Source organism: Lichenostomus cassidix, chromosome 2, assembly GCF_008360975.1.
Source record: "Lichenostomus cassidix isolate B80296 chromosome 2, HeHo_3.0, whole genome shotgun sequence".
Classification (NCBI taxonomy): domain Eukaryota; kingdom Metazoa; phylum Chordata; class Aves; order Passeriformes; family Meliphagidae; genus Lichenostomus; species Lichenostomus cassidix.
Window position 1 is genome coordinate 130,853,419 of NC_139482.1, and position 20,122 is coordinate 130,873,540.

The following is a 20,122-nucleotide window of genomic DNA, read 5'->3' on the forward strand; positions in this document are numbered from 1 at the left end:
TTAATCTGGCACATCATATACCTTATCTACTAACTAAATTAAACACTGAAAACAGGGAATTTTGTTCTTCCTGTCCCAGACATGCAGGCAGCATGTAATCCTAATAATCTAAATTCTTGCAAAGCAGAATATTTCCCTTTGTTTATCCTTGTTCTCTTTCTGTGAGTTAGTTAATCCATTACCTAATTCATCTTGGAATCATCTTTAATTGTTAATAATGGAAAGACTCAGGACTCCTGTGCTGTGTTTACAGGCTCTCTTCTATTCTTGCCCTGGCTGAATTTCTGCCTGGTGTCAGGTCACAGAAGGCGAAGTCTACTTTTCTGCAGCTATGCACAACCACCACAGACAAAGTCCAAACAAAGCATACTCACACATAAAAGGGAAAAAAAATGCAATAGCAAATAGGAACGAGAAGGTGAAGAAAAACAGAAGATAAAAATAAAAACCCAACAAACTAGTCACGTAGGAACTTTAAGAGGAAAAATCTTTGGGTCATTAGGTACGAAAACCCCTCAATCAAAATCCAGATGGCTTAAAACCTTGGTGGTGTGAAATGCAGAGTAAGTGTGCATGATAGCTTTGCAGGTTTCTCCTGTGTCGTCCCACAGATAAAATTTACACTGACTGTAAAATCTCACACTTCAGTAAAGCAACAGCTTGGTTTCAGAGACTATAAGCACTAAGGTTCCCTTTGCTTAAAAAGGAGCTAGAAGTTTGATACCTCTATCTGTGACCCTGAGTTAAAGGGCTCCTGGGTCTCCCAAGACATATTTTTAGCAGTATCATAAAGGAAAGCTTAACTTTTTCCTCTCTTGAAAAAGCAAAGTCAAACAAAAGTAAGTATCAGATACAGCTTCACAGGTAAAATCCAAGTGAAAAGGTAGCCACTCTTCTCAGTAAACTAAAGCAAGGTCTTCAACTCAGGAAAAAAAAGTAATTTAAAAGGCTCTATTCTGTTTACATTTGACTCAATAGTATAGCAGAACACAAAATCAGACTACCTCCATCAGGACACACAGTGGAGAAGACTTTGATTAAAGTTATTTTCCCAGTACACAATCTAAAAATAAAGTAACCTTGAACACACTCCACCTTCCAGACACATTTCTTTGCATTGATCATTGTATTAGATTGCTTATTACAGAAACATGAAAGGCAGACCCAGAGTAAGGTACTTCCTCATGGCTGACCATAAGAAAATTTTTCTTACCAGGCTTTACCTTTGCCAGTAGGATGATGTCACTACAATCACTATTTATTCCCATCCAAATGCTCTTCCACTAACAGAAGTCTGAGGGACACCTGGAAGTTCCCTACATAATACATTTTGATATGAAGGAGAAAAGCCAAACAGTATGTTGCAACAACCACTCTCTGTCAGCATCTTCAATTATTATACACAGTTCCTGTACAGACTAAAACATTTACTGTGAAAGTCCTATTAGATCTTGATACAAGGAAGAGTTGCAACACTGAATATGAGCTTGGCATATGGCCCCCAGATTTCAGGTCATAAAAAGCCCAAAGCACTCCTCAACTATCTAATTTAGACAAAATAAAAGTCTTTTAGTTCCTAAAAGAAAATATAAATGTTTCTTCCTGGTTGAGTTCTGAATGACAATACTGCAGAAGATCTGCCAAAACATCTCTCCCCTTGTCCAGTTTCACAGAAATATACAGTAAGATCAGAGCACCATGTACTTTTAGCAAAGGAAATGGATGAATGACGCATTTAGGCATGGAAACACCAATAATCTTTTCCTCTGGAATGCAACTGTTATGGTGCTAAGAAAGGCTCTTATTTGTCTAACAGCAGTTAACAAGGCTATTTTTTATAAATACTTAAAAATAAAAACAAGACACAGCAACACTAGTACTGTGGTGCTATCATATCCAAAACACTAGCCAGGCAGCACTGCGAAAGCCCCATGCCTCAACTGAATCCTTCAGTCTCACCTGAACCTCCACTGTTCAGAAGATCCCCCAAGATGCAAGACCACTTTGCACTCCCTAAAAACCATTTCTTGAAAACATGCACAAGGTAAATTTGTCTCAGCAGAAGTCATATACAATGCACTAGACACTACAGCTGGAACTGTCTGACAGATTAAGCATTTTAGGATAAAAATAGAACTTGATTACTTGATGTGGCTCACAGAGTTTGGTTTTATGTGAAAAATCTGATCCTTAACCAAGATACTTAAAAGTGATAATTTTATTTATTAAGGATATGCAGCATCAGTGAAACACAATGAGAACAGAGCACCATGATTCTTACTGCACACAATATCCCCAGAGTTAGTCCTTTTGCTGAAGCAGTTCTTCATCCACTAAATGGAACAACTGAAGGGGACAGCCAGGAGCTCCAATTTAGAGTAAGCTCTAATCTGCCTTATGGGAGCAGCTAAAGGACCTATGGAAAAATGTTTGTTTAACAGTAATTTGTCTCAACTATAAAAGGAAGCAGAACAGAACTGACACAGTCCCACAATGACAGTCTGTGCTGAACAATAACAGGATATTTGCATTAACAGAGTTGTGCTCTATAGAGGAAGCAAAAACAAGTGACTATACCAAACTTGATTGGTACAAATATTTATTTCTGTAAGATGCCCTTCAAATGCCTTGCTGAAGACATCATTAGAGGATATGCTGGCCTCTAAAGAGAGGAAGTTTTAATGCCTGAGGAAACACCTGTATATATGAAACTTTAAGCTCATTTCATTAGGTCATTTTGCAAAGTTGCTTTAGGTTAAAATAACTCTTATATCAGCTTTCCAGACTGGTGTAATTTGTCTAGATGCAAAGTGAATCTTTGGAAACTCGCCCTCCAAACAGGAAAAAAAAGAAAAAAGGCAATGACTATTCTCATCTTGTAAATGGCAATTACAGTTTTGGCTGCTTATCCAACAGGAGGCTACCAGTTGCCCAGCAGGTGTCTGACTTCAATCCACAGTTTAAAAGTGGAAAAGCCTACAGTAATCCTTCCATTACAAAAAAAGTAACCTAAAATGGAAGTACTCTTACATTTTCTTGTTCCACAGATAAGCCCCAAAGCATGGTTAATTCTTCTCAATAGTATGCTACAGCATCAATGAAGGTAAAGCAAAACAGACACTTCTCACTTGCCTTAATGACAAAAGACCTAAGGGTAGTATCACAAATGACATCTGGGCCTTTTCTTCCTTCTCCAAATTCTACTTTGAAGAACTCAAAGACCATTCTAAAGCTGGCATAAAACATGCTCACAACTTTGTGTAGAGCCCCGTAATGTTATAGTCCCACACAACATTTACAGCTCTTTTTAGATACCCATTGCTTTGGTTTGGATCCTTGAGTCAGTGCACAAAGAGAAAAAACACCAGAAAAAACAAACAACCCATGCCAAAGAAGGACCAGCAACCAAAATCAAGGCAAAACACAGTTATGAAGTGCCTGAGAACTACCAGAAATGTACAAGAAACAATCAAGATCACTGAAGAAAAGACTAAGCCACCTTAAGACTCAGATGAGCAAAGTCTCTTCCACAAAGTCTTTCATCAACTCAAAAATAAACAAGAAAATCTGCGGTGAGGTGAACATTAGTTTACAGAAGCTTGGAAGAAATCTGTCAATCCATAAATATCAGCAAGAGACTAAATACCTATTTGTTATCACAAAGCACCAAGAAAAAAAAAATTAGAAAAGTGCCTGAAGAAATCTGATGAAGTAATCCTTCAAGTGAATACCTAAGAGGGAAGAGTGTAATTCTACTTCAAATTCTACCTGAAGTTTCTTTCTGAGTTAAAAGTAGAGCACAACAGTATCTGAAATGTAATCTATTTACAATGCAAAAAGGTTCATGTTTTTCCTTAAAGATTATTTCATTTGTTAATTTAAAATACAAACTACTTGAAATTAACTAAAATTAGAATAAAACAGGGATAAAACTTCCACTTCAGAGACTCAGAAATAAAAGGAAGCCTCCTCTTGTGAAAAATAGTAACATTAAAAAAAACTCCAAACAACTGTTTTCAGAGGTACTGATACAGCCTCTTCCACAGTCTTCCTACTGGGGGAAAAAAACGGTACATTGCAACACTAATAAAAACAATCAGTTCTCTAAGACTCAGTGTAACTTTTTACCTTCCTGGTAGAAGTCTACCTCCAGGTGCAACTCACATGCTTTTTGCAGTAAAATCCAACACCATTCCCAGTCTCTTGAAGCTGTATTAGGTACACCAATTCATTCAGCTACACATCTCCCATCAGTTAACACAGAAGGCACAATGGAAACAGACCTGCAATAAAGATAAGACAAAAATCTGAAATCAGCTTCTTTATGGATAAGCCAGCATTAGAATTAATACTTTTATTAATCGTTCAAAGAGCTTTCGCTGACCCTCAAAGAATTGGACAGACGCACATCTCAGCTACAAACCAGAAATCACACTAAGAGTAAAACCTAAAACACGTATCCATCAACTCATTTAATTCGGGCATTAAAATTTATTCTACTAGGCTGGTGCATGGTGTTTACATACAATTCAAAAAACAAACCGCAAAGCTAATATGGATGTCTGACCATGGGCCAGAGTGAACTGACCCCATAATGGAGACCACCAAGCTTGGCTAAAGGCCATCAGATGACAGTAGTCCAGAGCAGTATAGTTGTACTTCAGAGCTCAAAGATCTTTCTTAGTGCTTCTAAACCAGGATTCAGAAGTCCTGTGAAAAGACTTAGGCATCCTACTTTGTCATCCTGGAAGGAAGGGGGTGGTGTGTGTGTTGGATCTTCGTAAGGAATACTTTAATAAGATGAAGCAAGATCAAAGATGCCCCAGTAAACAGAGGAAATACCCCTACATACTGGATTAGTTAGGAAGAATCACCTACCCACTGAAAAAATTCAATCTGAAGTTTTTCTCAGGAGGAATAGTAGCTAAATGCTGTTAATTAAGAATATGGGGGAAAAGAAGAGCTTATACCATATATTTTCCACCAAAAAGACTCTACCCAATTGCCAAAAGAATTCAAGGGCTTGTGTTCTTTCACAGGTTGATAATATTCACATAAAACAAGTTTTCCTAATGCATTTATTTATTAATGCTGACTGGGAATCCCATAGCTAAGGGAGTTTTAATGATTCATTTACTAATGGAGAGACCAGAATTTGTACACACTACGAAGGTAAACAAATACATCTGTCAAGCATCTTCTTTCCTCCTGAGCCTCAGCTAGCATAATTAATCAAAATCTGATGATTTCTCTGCATATGGAATGTGTCATTTGTCTGACAGATTTAAGGGGAAGGGGAGAGAAGAAAACCACACTTAAACATTTCAATGCCTTCTGTTAGAAATGATAATCTGATGTCCACAAACTCAAAAATAGTTGACAACATAAACCTAACAGCTAAAATTCAGGCTTTTACAAATGCTGAATTTGTAAAATTTTACAAGTGCTGAATTGTATAAAATGCAGTTGAAACTGGCATGCTTCAAGAAATATGAACACAGAAGAGTTAGGCATATGTAAGCCTTTTACTGAACTCGTTTTTAAGATCAGCATTTCTGTCATAATGCAAAAGTGAAACTTTCATTTTCTGGACAAGTAAGTTGAGTTCATATGCAATTAAAAAGTGCTTTCTCAGTTTTCTCAAAGTACAAGCATTTAAGTACAAGCATTTGTACAACAATCTTTAAGTACAAGCATTTAAATGTTTACAGTTAAATAAGTACCAGACTTTGTAAGCTGTTAAGTAAGGTTACACAGCCATCATTTCTAAGCATTCAAGCGAATTATGTTAGCTGGGCAGTTCAGAATTTTACTTCAGTCTGACCTGGATATTCAACTAAAAACATTCTTTTCCAATGTATTTAATAAGAAACATTTAAATGGACACTGAAATACAGTTCTTGATAAAAAATTATTAAAAAAGCACTGAGGGGAAAAATTAATTTTAAAAAACTAATTTCTGATTCGTTTTGTCTCCAGAATTAAACCCTGCAAGACACATTTCCCCAAACTGCCCTTAATAAAATAATGCTATCCTCGATGACAACTGAGATAAAGCACTAATCAGTACCAACGCCAACTACAGTATTTTAACAGAAACAAGATCTGTCGTGCTCCTCATGGAGAAACACAGGCACATATCCAATAAGCAACCACAAGGGCATGCAGGCTTCAAATCTTGATTTCTCTGCTCAGCAATAACAGCATTCTACCACTGTTGGTTTGGCGTAACCCCATAACTCCACTCCACTACTGCTCCTCTGCCAAAGCCCCATTTCTTTTTGTCAAGGGGCAGTACTGGAGCAGAAGGAGAAAGGCAAAAGGACGCCTTCCCTTTGCCAGCCATCACCTCTTCAGCTCACTTACATGCACGCTGGCTTTCACAGTTTGTTACCAGTTCTTCCCTATCTTTCGATCGTGCGCCTGCAGTAGCTGCTCTGTGTGTGTGTATAGCAAACTACCAGGTGGAAAACTCCCAGCTTTGCAGAAGGACCTGTGCAAGGAAAACACTCGGAGGGACGCGGGCTATTCCCACTGTTTGTCCCCCACCACCTTCACAGTCGAGATGCAGTATCCCTGCAAACTCCTCCGACCCACCGGATCCAGGGTGGCCGACAGAGCACAGAGAGGTCAGCTAGAAACTCTCAGGGGGAAGGGTGCGAACGCTGCCCCCGGGGTGCGCTGGAGGCCCGGGAACTGCTGGCGCTCCTCGCCCTGTGCCAGGTCTCGCCGTGCCCCGCAAGTTCAAGCGCCGGAGTTCCCAGGCCCCCGGCCCGAAGCCGCTGCCGGGCAGAGGGAGCGCCGGCCGAGGGGCCCCGCGGCCCACCCGGGCTGGCAGAGAGCGGCAGCTCCTCCCTGCACACCGCGCCCGCCGTGCCGGGGCCGAGCGGGACCCACCCGGAGCTCCCCGAGCCCTGGGGCCGGCCGAGCCCCCCGCCTCAGCCACGGGCCGCTCGCTCCGCCCGGGGGGAGACAATGGGCACGATGACTTCACCCTCCAGCAATGCGAGGAGCAGCGGGGGACGCCGCCGACTTCCCCCCGGCCCCCAGGACGCTCCCGGGCCCTATCCCCCCCCCCGACCTCGGGCTCCCGCCCAGAGGCGGCTCCGGCTCGGAGGTTCCGCTCCACCCCTCACCCGCCGCCACGCTCAGGGCGGCGGCCGCCGGCGGAGGCCCGAGCCGGGGAACGCCGCCACCGCCGGGCCCCTCGGCGCCCCCCGCCCCGCCGCGGACCCACCCCGGTACCTGCGAGTCGGCGGGAGGAAGCGGCGCCGCTCAGCCCGCCCGAGCCCGGCGCCGCGCAGGAAGCAGCTCCGTGCGTGTGTGTCCGTACGTGTGTGTGTATGTGTGTCTGTGTGTGTGTGAGTGAGGAACGGAGGGGGCGGCACCGCCCGGCCGAGGCGGGGCGGGGCGGCGCGGGGCCGGGGCCGGAGCCGGGGCCGGGGCTGCCCGCGGAGGGAGGCGGCGCCCGGCCGTCGGTTTCCGCGACGCGCTGAGCTCAACGCGCACGGCGGTGCCGCCCCTCGCCCGCCCCCGGCAGGGCGGCCCCGGCGGCAGGGAGCGCTGCGGACCCCGCGGTGGGCTGGGGGCGACTCTCCGTGCCGCCGCTCGCTGCCGCCCGCCGTGCGGGGATGCTCGGGACCGGCGGGATGGGTGCGGTGTCTCTGCCCCGTGGCGGGGGACGCTGCAGGGCTGCCAGCTGCAGCAGCCGCACAAGGTACAGCGTTATGTGTATGCACAATTACGTGGGCTTCACACCCATGGAAACGGAAAAGTGCGAGGCGAAGAACGAATTACCAGGGCGTTGCAATAGGGTTGTGGTGCTGAGCGCTGATTCAGTCGCCAGGATGACAAAACCCTGTTTCCGTGCTGTAGGATCCAGGTTTACCTTCTTTGCGCCCCCTTCGCCATTTGAAGCAGAAGTCGCCTCAGAATTTGCCCAGAAGCCCCCAGCTTTTCCTTCGTGGCATGGCCCTGTTGTGCATTTAGCTGCGGTCAGCCCGCGGTCCCTGGCGTCCAGCAGCCGCAGCCCGGGGCTGCCTCCGGCCGATCTGTATGGCTCACCCATCCCTGAGTTCGGGTTCTCCGTCTCCTTTTACTACCGACCTTCATGCAGTCTTCCACGGGATTCCCTCCCTCTGCAACCCTATCCTAGCTGCCGCCCTCTCCCACAGCCTGCTCGCTGCTCCTGACCTCCACTTCTGGCCCCATTCCGAATCTCCTCTGGCATGTCTGGAGAATAATGTATTCTCTGCATACATTATTATTACAATGGGTTTAAATCGTGTGCTTTTTTTTTTTTTTTTCCCTAGTTAATCATTCATACTGTCTCATGTCACCTCAGAATTCTGTGGAACTGGAGCTGGTCCTGTGCTTATGACTAGTGGTTCTTCTGTTAAGCTGGTATCAAACCTGAAAACTTACTCTGGAAAAAGTTATTAATCACCCAACCCGCATTTAACGTGTGTGAAGATAGTAAAATGCATAAAATGTACCATGCTTTTCCTGTGGGATTTGCAGTGTACCATGAGTTAAAGGCTTGCATGTATACTTACCTTTATTTATGTGCACAGTTCCGTTTAAGTCAATAGGTACTTCCAGTACATCACATTAAAAGTAAATACAAGTCATTTCATGGTGAGATACTTAATCTGAAATGACAGAATAGGCAGTTACAACAAACAGGGAGGGGAAGTGGAAAAGAAGGGTAACAGCAATGAGATTATACTGGAATTTTGGCATGTTGTGTACAAACCATGGCAGTTCCCTCTTTGCTTGTAAAAGCGAGTGGCTGGGTGAGTTATTCAGGCTCCAGTACTGCAAAATGTACCTGTTGCCTAGGGCATGTAAGTGGTGCCTTTGTGTTCAGCTGGATATGATACACAGAAGTTTATTACGTACAACCACTAGCAGAGTAAAATCTTGGATGCTTTGTTATGTATGGGATTTGATACGGAGAAAGGGTATTAGAGAAAGGGGGCTAGTTCATAAAACGAGAGGAGAGAAAGGAAAGAGAAGAATTGAGGTGCATGAGGGAGAGAAAATGCAGAGACAAACAAAAAGATTAGCATATAGAACAGCATGGTACGATAGTGAACAAATTTTGGAATAGCAGCATCACATCATTTTACCAGCTCAGATGTGCAGCTACCAATAAAACAAAAACCAGCCAGCAAAGCAATGCAGTAATATATTACTTTCTAAATGTCCAGAGGGATTCAGCAAATCAGTACAAATGTTCCAAAATCTCTTGGCTACTGCTGGAGAATAGGAGGGGAACGGAGCCCAGCTGTTTTAAAATTCTGCTCTGGGACATTGAGCAGTCACTGTGGTGGTCAGATGGTTTCTCCCTGAAGCTGATGAGGGACAAAGCAAACCTCCAGCCAGCCACCCTCCTGAGAGCTTGGCAGTACAGAGCCTGCAGCCAAGTAGGTGCATTTCATCAGAAGTATTCAAAATAGTCAATTAACAAAATACAGTAAGTATAGGAAAGAAAGAAAATCTTTTCTGTACAAGCTGTACACCAAAACTGACAGTTGTTTGTTTTGGTACGTAAGGAAGATACATTTGTTTATTTGCTTGCTAGCTTATTATTATAGAACAGGATGACAAAGAGGTATTAAGGAAAAGTAGGGACTACTCAAACTCTTTAGCAGAGAGGAAATACCTCATGCACACTGCATTTGATGAGGCATACAAGATTTAAGAATGCAAACTAGCCTGTCTTTCCAAAATACTTTGTGAAGAACATCTAGGATTTAACCTTTGTGGGTATTTAATTCAGTTGCTGACAGAAAAGTACAAAGTATTGTATCACAGTACAAAAATACTGCCCTCCAAGCAAAGTGTCTGGTGTTTTCTAAGGAGGCATAAGCACAAACATGGAAGGATAAAAATCATATCGGCATGAAGAGAGGTGAGCAAAGAGGGCTGAGGAAGGAAAGTGCTTTTTCTTAGTGGTGAGGAATGGAGAAAAGGGTATGACATGGACAACCTCATCTCAATTTTATATATCCTTCTCATAATCTCTGTTTATCTGGACTGCTGGCCTCACTGTAATTTCAATATTTACATATGAAATACCACTATCTCATATGGTAGTCTAAAATCAGCGCCTTGGGCCAGAATTTCATGTGTTGGTGGTCTTTTCTTTAAACTTATGTTGGAAGAGTATCAAATATGATGGGTTAATGTTTCCATGTCTCTGATCCCACATCTGAGTCTCCCTTTGAAATCTTTTATCTGAATACTCAACCATCATCTTCAACATAAAATTGGCATAGCCAAACTCTATTTTTGTATGGGTAATTTCATGTTTTCTGTCATCATCTGGTCTCCAGTACATCATTTTTAGGGAAAAACATGTCCTCAACCCTTCTCCTTTTGACACCCACCTTTGTGTCCTTGATCTTTCTTTCATCTTGTTCTGCAGAGCACCCTTTGTTGAAAGATTCACCACTCTTCTACATTTTCCAGTTCAACTGTCTCAACAATTTATTTTTTTTCCTGGAGACTTTATTTTAGGAAACCCCTGATTTTACTCATCTGTCTTACAGTGTTGCCCCACAGATGGCTGCATTTGCACAAAAAGCATTGCAGAAGATTGATGTGGCAGCAGGAGCAAGTGGCATAGGGAAGGAAGAGAGCTGTCTAGATCAATTTTGCCTCTGGAAAAAATGTAGTATGGAAATGCATTCTGACTTGCAACTAAAGAAGAAAGGATAAAAGCCTTTGATGAATTAAAATATTTGCAATACCCATGGATAGCAAAACAGAGATCAGGCATGCAAAAATAGGAACTATTAATAAATATCACTATATGATAAATATTATATATTAATACAGCTAAGAGACAAATCTCACAGGACAGGAATAAGTGTTGAATACCATCAGGTTTCTGTTTACCTATTGTGAAAGAATATTTGCCATGCACTGCTTGTCATCAGTTGTATTGAGTGCAGAAGATTTAAAAAAGGTGTACTATGGTGACAAGGCTAGAATAATGGATTAGTGACTAATAGAGCTATCTAATGTAGACACAGTCTCACTGATCCAAGTTACAAAGTGGCAAGATACCAGTAAATAATGTGCAAGCTGAGAACTTTCCAAACTTTTGGCATGTCATAAAACATTAAAGATGAAGGCTTCCATAGCCATTTCAAACATCTCAGATCTCTTAGAATTGCATCATATGATCTAATCAGTTTCTCTAGGAGTCAATAAACAAAAAGCAAAAGTAGAAAATTTATAATATATAGAACTACAGTCCCCAGAACATGTCTACTGCAAGAAAGAAAATCTGTTTAAATAAATAAAATAGGTTTATTTCCTGTCCCAATGACAGAGAGTAAAAATAGGTTGAGAAATCTGGGTGCCTGAATCCAAAAAGTGGTCCTAAATACATATGTCACTCAACTTACAAGATTCTGAAAGTCTGCAAAAGACTGCTTTTTGAGCTTAACATTTCTCAAGTGCCTAAAACTCTACACCTAGCTGTAACATTTAAGCTCTGGAAGGAGTTTCAGGATGCCCAAGTGATACCTGTGTGTTTTCTTGGAGTTAGCCATTTTTAAAGGTCAGTTGGCAATTAATGCCAGTATCCTTAGGGAACTTCAATTTGTTAGGAAAATAAATGAAAATCAAATAAGAGTTATACTGCAAAAAGCAGCAGACTATAATTTCTGTTGCACAACACTGTTTCCATTCTAGTCTCCCGAGCTTTTCTCTTCTGTTAGTCAGAACAGCCTGAAACTTCTGTTTTTCTGGGTTCAGAAGTTATGTGCTTATTCTCTGCCCAAAGGTGAAATTGTTTCTGGAGTGCTTGAGCAAGAATGTTTTTGCTGGGTTTAAATGTGAGAACAGTGGGGTAGGGGGAAATGTTGCATAAAGGTAAAAGTGCTTTAGGGTTTTCTAAGTAACTTTTTAATCACAATGAAGAGATGTGAAGAGATGAAAGTCATGTTGGAAATAATCCTGCTCAGGGAAGACCTATGCTTTCTCTAAAGTTGGTCTCAAATCAGTCCTTCAAGCAGCATATAGAGAGCTGTATATGCTCCATCTTTGTCAGAGCCAGGGAGCATTTAACTCTCTGGAGCCCTGAGAGGAAGGGCTCAAATTTAACTGTCCTTTGAGTCACAAATAGTTCCTCCATATTTTCATGGTGACACACTGACTGCACCCCAAAGTCCCATTACTGCCTAATTCTTCATAGGGTGGCTCATCTGCAGTGTATCTACAGGTTCCCTCACAAATGAACTGGGATCGGGGAGGCTGATGAGGGAGCGGCTTGATGCCCCCAGGGCTCCCACTTCAGTGCACACTGTGGCCACAGTCTGCTATTGGCGGTATAGGACCTCCAAATGTGTCCCAGTCTCTCTGCATGTCCTCGTGCCATAGTTCAGTCTCACTCATAGGCATATAAAAATATAAACCAATGTCTATGTGACAATGAGGGGCCTATGTCAACTGTCTGTGGGATGTGCAGAAGCAGAGTGTTTCTCCTTGAGAGCACTTTCCAATGTCTGCTGACCTGCCTCAAGTCCATGGCCAGGAGGTGTGTGGACCTGAAGGCAGCATGTGTTTGTAGCCAGCTGGGTACCAGCTGCCAGCCTGGACAGCAGAGGGAAGGGATTCTGGGCTGGCATGACACTACACAACCCATAGTCACATGGTGTCATGTGCAATCATGCTGGGTGTTCTATGTCCAGCAGGAGCATGCATTGGACAAAGACAGTGATCAAGGTGTCCTTCTTGACTGGATATGGAATGTACAACCTCTGATCCTTCTGTGACCACAACACCATCTTGTCAGGGAGCAACACAGGTCAGGGACTCCCCATGGCAGCTGGGCCAACCTGGCTGACAGGTCCTGTCCCACCATTCCAGCCCTAAGCCAGGCAGCTGGAGGGCACTGGGGCAGCTCCAGCCCTGGGTATTAGGCACCTCCCTGGGGACAGGCTGAGGCCAGGATGTGGCATGAGCCCATGGGTGTGCCTGGCTCAGTAGAACCAATTGTTGAGGCAGGGGCTGATGGCTCCAGAGGGGTGAAATGGGGTCCTGGGCCATGGGTGGGCACCTCAGGGTCCCAACACATCCTCGTGGAGAGACTCCATTGGTTTTGCCCCTGGCTGACTTCAAGAAGCGCTCCTGCAAGCAGAGCTCTGTCCAGGAGCATTGCTGTCCAGTCGCATTGGTGGATGAAAAGGACAGAGATGGTGAGGAGGGGTTGCCTTCAGCCCCTGCTTAGGGAACACATATTTTCTGATACAATGGTTAAGAGTGTGAGACCCAACAGCAAGCAGCAGTAGGACACAGGACCTCTGAGCACAGAGAGCTCTTTGGAAGTGTATCATCCCTCCTGGCCTCACCAGGGCAGATGAGCCATAAAAGAGAGTCACTTGCTCTATGTGGGGAGCTGCAAACACTTCTGCCAGATTGTCTGGCAATTTCCACTTACAATAAAGCATTCTTCAACCTCAGCCACTGCCAAGGGCAGAAGACATGAGCAGGGCACTCTGATGCAGGCTGGCTCTCCCCAGCATCGGCAGGGAATCCTACAACTCCAGTGCTCTCCTATACGCACTGAGGCCAGCACTGGAGTGGCCATTTTGCCATGAGTGTTGCGACCCCACCTTCCTTCCTGCCAATATCACTGGCAAGTTTGCTGTTTACTGTGATTTCTCTCAGCAAGACCCTCATGAAGCAGCAATTCTGGCCTTTCGCTCTTGCCCAGAAGTCTCCTCTGTTTTCTCTCCTTTCTCAGGCTAGCCAGAGGCAGGCCTTCTGGAAGTGTGAAACTCTTGCTTCCTTACATGAAGCTGACTGCAGACACAAATTAATAACAGCAATTTCCTGTGGTCAGGAGTACTCAATTCCAATACTCTCTCCAACTGTTTCCAAGACTTCAAGCCTCTTTTGGGGCATAGAGGGAGGGCACTGACTGCAGTGCTGTGAGCTTACACAGCAATAGCATGTAATTAAATCTTTGACAGAGAGCTCTAAATGGTTTTCATTCATGGTAGGCAGCATACCAGGACATGCCTAGATTGGCCATGATGCAATGTGACTGGAAGAGAACTGCTGGCCTCAACTGTCCTTTCCTCATGCAAGAGAAGTGTCTGAAGCAGCCAAAGAAGAGTCACACCATGTGCCTGAGACTATTGTCCAAATGCGTCTTGAACTCTGCCAGGCTTGGTGCTGTGACAGCTTCTGTGGGAGCTCTTCCAGTGCCCAGCCACCCTCTGGGTGAAGAACCATTTCCTGATATCCAACCTAAACCTTCCCTGACACAACTTCAGGCCATTCCCTTAGGTCGTCTCACTGAAACCACAGAGAAGAGATCAGTGTCTGCCCCTCCTCTTCCCATCATGAGGAAGTTGTAGACAGCAATGAGGTCTCCCCTCAACCTCCTCCAGGCTGAACAGACCAAGTGACTTCAGCCGCTCGTCATAAGGCTTCTCCTCAAGGCCCTACATGGGGGACTTTATGTGCATTTGCATTGATGTCAAAGTGAGGAAAAAGCTGTCATGTGTTTTCTTCTTCCTGCTGACCAACAAGGTCCCCAGCAGCTGGTACTCTATCTGGCTTCACCTCTGTCATGCTACAAATGGAGTGCTACAGCTCTTGGATGGTGTGCTGACTGTGCCTCTCCTTAAAAAGAATACAGAATTGATTTAAAATATATATAACATATATTTGAGGCCATAGTTGTTAATTTCTGGTACCAGAGCTAGCCTTTTTTATTTTCATTCTAGAATTTGCCTACTGTCCCAAAGTAATTAAGTCAGGAATCAGAGGATTTAGCTTCTCTGAGAACTCTGTCTGCCTCAAGTTCTACAGAAGGTACTCCGTGTGTTGGTGTTGCTTCCTTTTTTCCCATTTTTTTTCCCTTGGCTTGTCTTCAAAGGGTTTTTTCCCTTGATTCCTTTCTATTTTTGCATTAGATCAACTAAACACATGATACCTAAGACTACACTTACTGTGCCCCCTGCTCCACGCCCTGCACTCAGTTCTGGCCAAGATATACGGACAGAGATTTCCTCTCACCCAAGGGCAATGAGTCACAAAGTCTAGATGATTAGAAGGAAGGGTTAGGGTTTCACCTGCCTTTTGGGAGATCATTTTCTCCTTCAGATCCCATTCCTAATCCTGCAGTCACTGCAGATGCACTCCACTATAAGACCTGCAAAAGTGAGTCCTCCCTGAAGACTGCAGTGCTATTCATCGCTTTATGGAAGGTGTTTCTGCACCACATTTATCCCTAAAGGGTTAGAACTGACATTTGGTACTGAAACTTGTTTAATACTTTTTTGTTTGTTTCAAGTTTTGATAAAGTTTAACCACTGAGATAGTCCAGGTTTCTGTTTGAAGCAACAAAAGCAGCCACACTGCTCAGTGGGTGGCTGTCTGATGTCATCGTGGGGTTTATCTATAATGCAGGGTGTGTAGATGCATTTGAGCCAGTTCTACTTGGGTTCAGCTGGCTGTGCAAGCACACAGCTCAGTGAAGAACAACAGCTCACCAGCCAGCCTTCCAGGCTGTGAAGTGTTCTGTGTTGTTGCAGCATTAGTGCTGACACTGAGTTTGTTGAGATCTTGTGATCTTAGTCTTGCCACTGCTGCTTGATTTTTTTTAAATTTTTTTTTTCCCCTTCACTTCCCTATGGAATACTGAGATTATGAGATAAGGTACAAAATTATTCCCTATAACAATAACTGGCAACACACATCTCTGCTTATGTGGATGTCTTTCTGCAGTGCCAGGGCTGTTTGTTTTCACATACCTATTTATCTGTCAAGTCTGGGCCATGTAATGTAGAAGCTGAAGTTATTAGGGACTGGAATTCATTATTACACCCAGATACTTAGCTGACATATACAAAAGGCTGGATAAATTTATGATCAATAAGAATTTCATGTAACTACAGAGCTGAAGAAGACAACAAGCAAATGATGAGGTCTACTAACCAGTGACCTTCTGATGGAAGAATATGCACCTCCACATATGTATTCAGTCTTCATAGGAGAGCAGTTCCTCTGAAGCCTCTGATATTGCCTGCTACTGGAGATAGGGCTCAGTGGAGTAATTACCTTAGTCATGATGGCAGCTACTCCAATGACATCAGTGGAAATCCTTTTCATGGTGCTGAATTACAGCCTGACAGCAGCAATCTCATGACACACTTCTTCTGATTCCCCACCTGCGTCGTGACAACTGTATTGCTTGGTTACATGAAAACAATATCACTGCCTAAGGGGAAGACAAAATGGCAATAAATTTATTTTTATGAAATCTTTGGGTTCTTTGCCATCCCCTATCTGCTTTCTGTATTTTTCTGATTTTCATTTTTGCAGGATTCTACATTTATTGGGACAATCTTTTCACTGCTTGCAATTTCCCATTGCTCTGATGTGATTGCTTTCCTGTTTGCAATTTCTTTCTATGTGCTTCTAGAATTTAGAAATTAGTGTCACCATTAGGATTTTTCTAGGCTGCAATTGACACCAGTGAAACACGTCCCCATCCCAAAAGTGAGTTTAATGTAGTTTTCAAAGGTTTGGAGGGATTGTATTTTAGTTTTGTTGACAAAAAAAGGAAAAAAAATCTCACAAATTAGGTTTATATCATCTGTTATAAGTATATGTGAAGAATAATTTTTAATTTTTTTTACTTACCCTCTTAAGACAAAACACTTGAAACCTGGCCACTTGCAATTAGGACATGAAAGATGTACCATAGTGTTCTGAACACTGGAGATGCCTAAACAGTTTCTATTCTGATACTGAACACATAGGTTAGTGTAAACATTTTATCATATTTCCAAGGCAGGTCATTTTTGCATGACACAATGTAGCCTCTTGTCAGCTAGTCCTTGAAGAAGCTGTATGAATTACCTTCTGGCTTCATCTGTCTTTCTGCTTTCAGTGTAGAGAAAGCACAGATTATGATCTTAGGCTCAACCTTACCATTTGAATAGTTAAGGTTAGATAAGATGAACTCTGTCCTCAAATTAGCCAAATATCAGAAAATATATCGAATGTTCCTTTTTTCCTTCCTCCACAACATTACTGAAAATCTAGGTAGTGATTATTGCAGAATTATTTGATATAACAAATGCTCATACTTAAAAGCAAAGTGCTATGATTAGTCAGTGATGATATCTTACATAGTTTAATTTGCAAATAGACTCTTATCCTATTTCTCAGACCCTTAAACCAGTTTTTCCACAGCTGGAGGATTCTGTCAGCCAAATCACAACAGGCAACTGAAGGGAAGTAGTGAGAGATCCTCTTTGCAAGGATTTTTTTTCTGTGCAAAGATGTGAGCTAGCTAGTTGGTAGTTTTTATTCCTCTTTATTCCATATGAAACCTTGATTTAGTGCTTCTGCAGTACCACAGATGTGTAAGGGTCAAGCCACAGGACTTGTACAGCCAGGTCCCTCAGCCGCTGAGAGTGCCCCATGTGGGCTTAAAGTATGTCAGGACTAATGGAAGGTTAGAAGAAGTAGAATGAGAAAGTACAAGATCATAGGTCTTTGCACCATACTGAACTGTCATTTTTATGCTTTTCATAGAATCACCCTTATGCTTTTCACAGAATCACCCCTCCTAACCTATCTGTTAGGACAAACCCAGAGAGGACAGAGTTAACATCCTCTCAATGCTGTGCCTATGATGGCCTGCTTTCTTTTTGTCTTACTGCTAAGCAAAATACAGGATGCATAAATAGAAACACTGAATATAGACTGCAGGAGATTATTTTAGCACCGTATGAAGACATGATGCCATGAATCTGTAATTTGAATATATATTTTTGTTGCAAGATCTAGTGTTCTGTTTTACACATAGACACACACATGACAAGAGCAATGAGGCTGTCAGTTCTGGCCATCTCAATGGTATTGCAGAATTCTGAAGAAGATGACAAAACACTGCATTTCAATTGAGAAATCAATTTAAGCAGAATGCGTAGAGAAAATAGATTGTTATCTATAGAAAAGGGAAGTTAAGGGCAAGTGAAACTTTGCTTAAGTATGCTCTGTGTTGGAGAAAAGAGAGAAGTTCTATGCCGCAAATGGAGTTGAGCTTAATCAAGTCGAGCAATTAAACTTATTGAACTAGTTTAATTGCAAGAAAAATAATCAATTATATCTAAATATTAAATTTCCTGAAACTTAAATGAATACTAGCAGAATATAAGGTACTTATATACCAATGTCAAAGAAATAGCCACAATAATTCATATATAGAATTAAGTAGCAGGGCAACAAGAAAACCATGTGTAATATTTTAACAGGAGTTAGGCAAATCTTTGTGTGTCCAAACTGACTAGTGCTTGTGTAGCTAAAGAAAAGCATCTAGATGTATCTTCTGGGCATTTGCCATTTCCAAGTTCCTTCATCCATATTGCTTATGGATATCTTCACATTCTAACGTTTCAATTGACAGGTTTTTTTGATCAATAAATAAAACTGGTCATTTGGTGTATATCTAAACCTAGTGCCATTCTCTAGAGCCAGGCAAATGAAAGGCAGTTTAAAAATAGTTACATGGAAGAAAACTCTTTCCTTCCCTTCTTTCATAAGCACAGATAGGCTTGGAGGAGAGTGTTGATGACTTTTACTTTCCTTTGGGAAATACAGGGAGCTTTTCTAACTGGCTTGGCCAGAGTTTGCTGGAGCACAGCCCTGCTATGCACTCCCAGTTCTCCGCAGCTTGCTCACTTCCCCAACTCTTATGTACCTTCCAATTTAATGAGATTATTTTCCTTTGGTGTTTTGCAGGTTTTTCCTGTCCCTTCTTGTTTTTCAGTGGAGTAGTCATGCCTACTAATATCTTATCCAAAAGGCCAAGTCTTCAGTACAGCTTTGGAAATACTGCATGCTATGGATTTTCATTTGCCTGTTGTTCGTACCTGCCTTTAAACTAGTAATAGAAAAATTCAGAAAAATCTCACCATATTTTACACATATAATACTATACTAGAAATTTTTCCTGCCAAAACTAAAGATGATGTTGCAGTGTCAGTGCACAGAGCAATGGTGAGACCAATTTTTTTCAAACTGTCTAGAAATTTCCTACTGTGACTTATGGAGAGCTGTCTGGTGGTCCCCACAGACTTGTCTGATCACATTTTGCTGGTCCCTCATCTTTTCCAGCTGATAGCTTCTAGTAAAAGCAGGGGGGAAATGGTATTCCACAGAAGTAATGAATACAGCTGCCCCAGGGGCATTATGTGAATGTGTACCAGAGAAAAGATTATCTCCACAATCATGGAAGCAGAGGAGACAGAATTTGCAAGACACTCTCTCTGTTGACCTGTGGTCTACCATATGGAAAAATTGGACATTTGAGTGGGCTTTTAAAACCTAGTTTGATTAACCTCTTTGTAGTCATTCTTTACACTCATCTTCCTCCCCACAGTTACAATACACTATTCTGAAGTACTTCTCCTCCAAATCTAGATCCCTGGAATGTACATGTAGGATAAAATCCTTAGCTCCTGAGGCTAAGGATCTTATCCCACTACTCTGCCAAAGCAGGCCTTTTTAATAGTCCTACTCTTAATCTAATTACTTCTCCAGTCCAGTTTGAAATTTTCTCAGTCAATGTAGTATTCAAACAGAACTGTAGGCTGTATGAACAAGCCTAGCCAAATGGGAATTTGTTCTGACTAAAGGTCAGGTTTGGCCTCTGAAGAACTGTGTAGTAATGAGTGTTTGGTTCCCTTGAAAATTGCAATTGTATGGAAATGTCACAAAAATACATATATCTTTATTTAAAGAACTGGGTGTTTTTTCCTCTGGGTTGTTTAAAGCCATGTGACTGAGGTATTTTACAGAGCAGCTGTTACAGATGGCTCTGACATAATCTCCTTTACAATGAAATGGAAGCATGGAAAGTTAGAAATCTTCAGGTAAGAGAAAAATCTATTGAAACTGTGGTTAAGGCTTGTCATTTACTTTTTTCCAGAAGACTTCAGTCAATCCTGCCTTTGCAGCCCAAAGACTGTGCTGCAGGCTGGAGAGTTGAGAGGTTCAGCCTGCCTCCACACACAGGACTCTGAGGGGCTGCCTGGGGCTCTGCCTCCTGATACCCCCTTCACCTCTGAGCACTGAAGCC

At 42.6% G+C, this 20,122-nt stretch overlaps 1 protein-coding gene across 5 annotated transcripts in view; it reads right to left on the reverse strand.

Moving 5' to 3' along the window:
- Window positions 1-7,403, reverse strand: part of RNF19A (ring finger protein 19A, RBR E3 ubiquitin protein ligase) — a 57,225-nt gene extending 49,822 nt beyond the window's left edge. Inside the window, exons 1-2 of one of the 5 annotated variants that reach the window (XM_085053312.1) lie at window positions 7,246-7,403; window positions 4,165-4,283 (exon numbers count right to left, since the gene is read on the reverse strand). The gene's annotated coding sequence lies outside the window, so the exon portion shown is untranslated. Of the gene's footprint in view, window positions 1-4,128; window positions 4,284-6,366; window positions 6,559-7,245 lie in introns of those variants that run through there. The other 4 variants (XM_085053311.1, XM_085053314.1, XM_085053313.1 and 1 more) reach the window with 4 other exon arrangements.
- Window positions 7,404-20,122: the final 12,719 nt, after the last annotated feature.